The sequence below is a fragment of the Lycium ferocissimum genome, unplaced genomic scaffold (genome assembly GCF_029784015.1).
Source record: "Lycium ferocissimum isolate CSIRO_LF1 unplaced genomic scaffold, AGI_CSIRO_Lferr_CH_V1 ctg517, whole genome shotgun sequence".
NCBI lineage: Eukaryota > Viridiplantae > Streptophyta > Magnoliopsida > Solanales > Solanaceae > Lycium > Lycium ferocissimum.
This window is the reverse complement of record NW_026725893.1, coordinates 22,548-27,726: the sequence shown is the minus strand read 5'-3', so window position 1 is coordinate 27,726 and position 5,179 is coordinate 22,548. Positions and strand designations below refer to the sequence as shown.

General features: G+C 34.8%; 1 pseudogene; it reads left to right on the top strand.

Annotated features, from left to right (window-relative positions):
- The first annotated feature begins 1,045 nt into the window (after window positions 1-1,045).
- Window positions 1,046-2,982, top strand: LOC132044742 (pentatricopeptide repeat-containing protein At1g12300, mitochondrial-like; annotated as a pseudogene).
- Window positions 2,983-5,179: the final 2,197 nt, after the last annotated feature.

The following is a 5,179-nucleotide window of genomic DNA, read 5'->3' as shown; positions in this document are numbered from 1 at the left end:
TTGCTAACCTTATTTTTTTTTCAATAAGTGCTTATTTAAAAAAAAAAAAAAAAAAAAAAAAAAGGTGTTTGGCCAAGCTTTTGGGAGAAAATAAGTGCTTCTGGGGCGTAGCAGAAGCAGTAAAAATAATATCTTTTGCCTAAAAGCTCTTTTTTGAAAAATACACTTAGAAACACTTTTTAAAAGCTTGACCAAACACTAATTGCTGCTCAAAAGTATTTAAAATTAATTAGCTAAACACAAATTGTTTTTCGCCAAAAATATTTTTTTGAAAAGCACTTTTCAAAATAAGTTGGTTTTAGAAGTTTGGCCGAACAGCCTCTAAATTAATTTGGAGATTGAAAATTTTGTAAATTTGAATAACATAAGCTAATAATTTCAGATTTTTTTTTTTTAATTTGGTTTTCATTTTTCTTGCGGCACAATAACAAAGGATCAAAATTTGGCTTATGTTGGATGTGCTGAGTTATGATCCGTTACCCAAATAAACCTTGGTTGGATTGAATCATAATTTAATCATCGATTTGATCTGATACAACCCGTATAAATTTAATATGACCCGACCCACACATTTGTTGCATTGGAATACAATTTCGAATTATTAGATTGGAATGATTGCATGAAACAGTGAAAGTATGAACATTTTAAATCCGAGAAAGAAAAAAAAAAAAAAATAGAACTCCATCCATCCCAATTTATATTCCTTTTCAGTCAATCCAAAAAATACTGACATTTCTATGTTTAGTAACAATTCAACTATAAATTTACCTTTTTACCCTTAATGAAATGATAAATTTATATAATTTATTTTAGATCGCAAGTTTCAAAAGTATTCATTTATTTTTTAAAATTCGTGTCCAGTCAAACACATTCATATAAAATGGGATGAACGAAGTATTTATTAGTATTAATTTCACATTTTCCCATGATTGTTAGTCTCACTTAACAAACAGATATTCCAGGAAAAAACAACAACAAAGAGAGACACCACAAAAAGTTTCCTGCGAATTTAGGGCACACCGGAAAAGAACACCATAAATTGGAGATGAGACGAATTTCTCTGCGCAATGGTATTATTCCCTGAATCTTTTCCTTTGATATTTCCAATTCTGGTTCGACAATTACAATCTGAGCTTATTCTTCATTTCATAGTAATAAATCCATTTCAGTAAAGGTTAAATTCAGGTTAAATAGTAATTTTGAGAACATTAAGTGTTTAGATGATGCTGTGACTCTCTTCCATCAAATGGTTAGAATGCTCTCTCTGCCTTCTCTTGTCGACTTCTCTAAATTATTTAAGACTATGCTATATATGACGCAGTACTCTGCTGTCATTTATCTTTTTGGAGAAATGCAGAAATTGGGTATCTCAATTAATGATTTCATCTTGAATATTGTGATTAACCGTTATTGCATGATGCATCGTGTTGATTATGAATTTTCGGCGTTACCCATTTACTTGAAGAATGGCATTCCATTTGATGTTGTCACTTTTACCACTCTAATAAGGGAAATCTTTGCTGAAAATAAGGTCAAAGAGGCAGTTGCATTGTTCAAAAAGTTGGCGAGAGAAAAGATTTGTGAGCCTAACGCAGTCATGTAGGGAACCGTCATGAATGGGCTCAACAAAAGGGGTCATACTCAGAAAACTTTAAGTTTGCTCCGGTTAATGGAGCAAGGTAAAACTATGCCCAACATAAATAATTGCAACATTGTTATGGATGCCCTTGGCAAAGATAAAAACATAGATGCTGCTTCAACCTTTTGAATGAGATGAAGCAGAGAGGTATTTCTCCGGAGATAGTCACATATAATTCAATAGTTGGTGGTTTGTATCAGTTTTATCATTGGAAAAAAGTTATGACTTTGTCCTGTAAGATGATAAATCGTGACATTTATCTAGATGTGCGCACCTTTAGCATGGTGATTGACGGAGTATGCAAAGAAGGGAAAGTCAAAGATGCCGAGGAAGTAATGAGACACATGACCCATAAGGGTGTAGAGCCTAATGTTATCACCTACACTGCGATAATGGATGGATATTGTTTGCATGGTCAACTAGATAGAGCGAGGAGAGTCTTTGATTTCATGATAGATAAGATTATTGAATCGAACATTATTTGCTATAGCGCACTAATAAATGAATACTGTAACCAAAAGAAATTGGCCGAGGCCATGAGATTGTTTGGTGAAATTTTTCAAAGGGGATCAAAACCTGATTTTTTTAATCTACACTACTATCTTGCAAGGTCTATTTGAAGTTGGAAGAATTGACAATGCCGAAAAATTTATGTCGAGATGCTATATGTGGGACCCATACCTAATATATACACTCATGTCAATTTGCTCAATGGTTATTTTAATTATGAACTTGTCGAAGAAGTTATGTCACTCTTTAGTTAGAAAGAAAGTGAGAAAATGTTGATATTGAATTTTATAATGTTGTCACTAATGGATTGTGCAAATATGGTAAACCCGACGAAGCTCATGCCATTTTTTAGAAGCTTTGTTCCATGGGATTACTTCTTAATCTGAGAACATACTATACAACGATAACTAGATTTTGTCTACAAGGGTTGTTACATGGAGCTAAAGATATGCTTAGGAAAATGGAAGAAAATAGTTGTTTCCCAAACAATATCACTTACAATGTTATTGTGCAAGGATTTCTCATGTGTAGTAGAATTAATGAAATGGCAACTTTCATCAAGCAAGTGGCTAGAAGGGGCTTTTCATTTGATGCAACTACAACTGGCTTTTTGGTAAACGTTATAAGAGAGAATCCTTCCGTCCTTGAAATGATACCAGACCTTCACCTGAAAAATAAGAAATCAATATTTATTTCACTTGGTTTACTTGCCTATATTTCCACAATTATACAATTTTCTTTTTATTTATGCAAAAGAAATGACATCCCATGCAATTGCAATAGTTGAAAAACTTGCAGTTACAGTGTTGCTTGAGCTTTCCAGGAAGGCTTAGTGAGGAGGTACATCACTTTTTATATTTTAATTATTTTTCCACTCTTTTTTTTTTTTTTTGGAAATTAGGCAATAATATTCTCTAATCAGAGGCGGACCCAGGATTTTGACGCAGAGGGGGCACTAATAACCAAATGCCTTAATATTGACATGTCAATTGTTACTGTCAAAGTTTAGCGTGTAACTCTTTAAAAATTTAATAATTATTGTAAGGTATTTGTAAAATTGTATAAAGTATAAAATTCAACATTGGAAGAAGGAGAATGTGTTTAGAATGGGGAAAAGATTTCATTTGGGGGTTCTTCATTTTTTTTTTTTTTTTGTGTGTGTTTGTGTGTGGGGTGGGGGGTTTGTTGGGGGGGGGGGGGTTAAGGGAGAACCAGAGAATAAAAAAAAAGAGTTGTGATCTTATTAATTTATTTGTAGAGAATCTACAAAACAAACTCAACAAAAAATAGAAACTAAACTGCTATAGCCAGGGTCGAACCTAGGTATCATGTAAGGACATAAGGGACCCAACAATCAATTGCACCGAAGTAGTGGACATATCTCAGGGGTCCTTTTAAATATACCTGCACTTTTTATGGTGTATAAACCATATATATAAAATGTTTTTTCGAGGTTAGCGGTGGCACGTGACCCCCCTCCTAATAGGGTGGGTCCGCCTCTGCCTCTAATATGAGAAATAAAGTGAGTTCCTTTAGGTGTACTCACTAGAAGTTTAGGAATATCATTTTAATATCATGAATACAATTGATTGTAACTTAAAATGTTATGGAAACAATCTTTTTGACAATTCGACCTATCCTTCCTTCTGTGAACCATATAGTATGAAATTTGATATTTTCCTGATTATGGACGGCCAACGACACAATATTCGAACTGTTTTAGAATATTAATTTAAAGGTTTATATATGATCCAAGAGTAAAAGGTTTGAAGAGAATATGCCACATAAGTAAAGGATGAGAACACTAGCTCCTTATAAGGCTTGGCCGATCCCCCTCCCTTTGAGCTAGCTTTTGGGGTGCGAGTTAGGTCCAATGCCTAATTTAGCATTGTATCAGAGCTAGGCCCTGGTCCGATCCAATATGGGCCCCCAAACCAATTGACTGATCTCTGACTGATGTAGGGTGACAAATGCCCCTGGCCAATGAATGTACACGCTCCAGACCGAACAATAGACCCCAGGCTCCAGACCGAACAATAGACCCTAGATAAAAAAAAAAAGAATATACGGATCTGGACGTGAGGGGGGTCGGGGTATAGAGAATATACTACATCGGTGACGGATGAGAACCTTAGGCTCCTTATAAGGCTTGGGCAATCCTCCTCCACTTGAGCTAACTTTTGGGGTGTGACTTAGGTCCAATGCCTGATTTGACAGGATTCTTTTGTTACACCCCATATCTTAAAATAAAGGTTAGACTCGTATCATTAGAGTTTTAGTGGAAATTTGAAGGTTTGAACATTTTATGAAAGTGGCTGAGGGGCCAACTTGGGGAAACCATAACCCCTTGATTAGTTGAGAATTTTGAAATGGTTTCTTAATAAAAGTTGTAGTACGTGGAAGTACCGTTCCAAGCATATAAATATCATGCCAATCGGAGATCCGAGCAAGGAGATATGATCGTCGCAAGGTGGCTAATAGTAAGGTGCTCAAGATTCGATAGAGGCTAAGTTTATGGTAGGTCTATCTTCCAGCCTGTTTTCGTGAAAATCCGTTGAGAATTGGAGAAAACTCAAAACATGAAAGTTGTAGCCCATTGAAATACCTTTCCATCCATATAAGACTCACATCAAACAAAGTCCTATACGAAGAGTTATGGCCAATTTACTAAGGACATGTAAACTGGAAATCCCGATTCTTGTAGGATTAGGTTTTAAAGCCCAAGCCTTTATGATAACCTATAAGTACAACCCTAAAACGTTTTATGTAAGGATTTTCGACCAGAGCTGGTACCAAACACCTAAGGTGATTTCTTAATTCAAATCCCTATGTCAATTATATTAAGTTAACGCTAGATTAACACCGAATAATTATTTGGAATTGCTAGATTTTGGAAAAAATCCTTTCAAGGTCGAATTTGGAATGAAGCTTTGGGATTTCTTCAAAAAGGTAAGCCCCTCAATCATTAATGGATTATATGGAGTTATTATTAAGTTTTAGACATTTAATGGTTGTTACAATCATGAAATA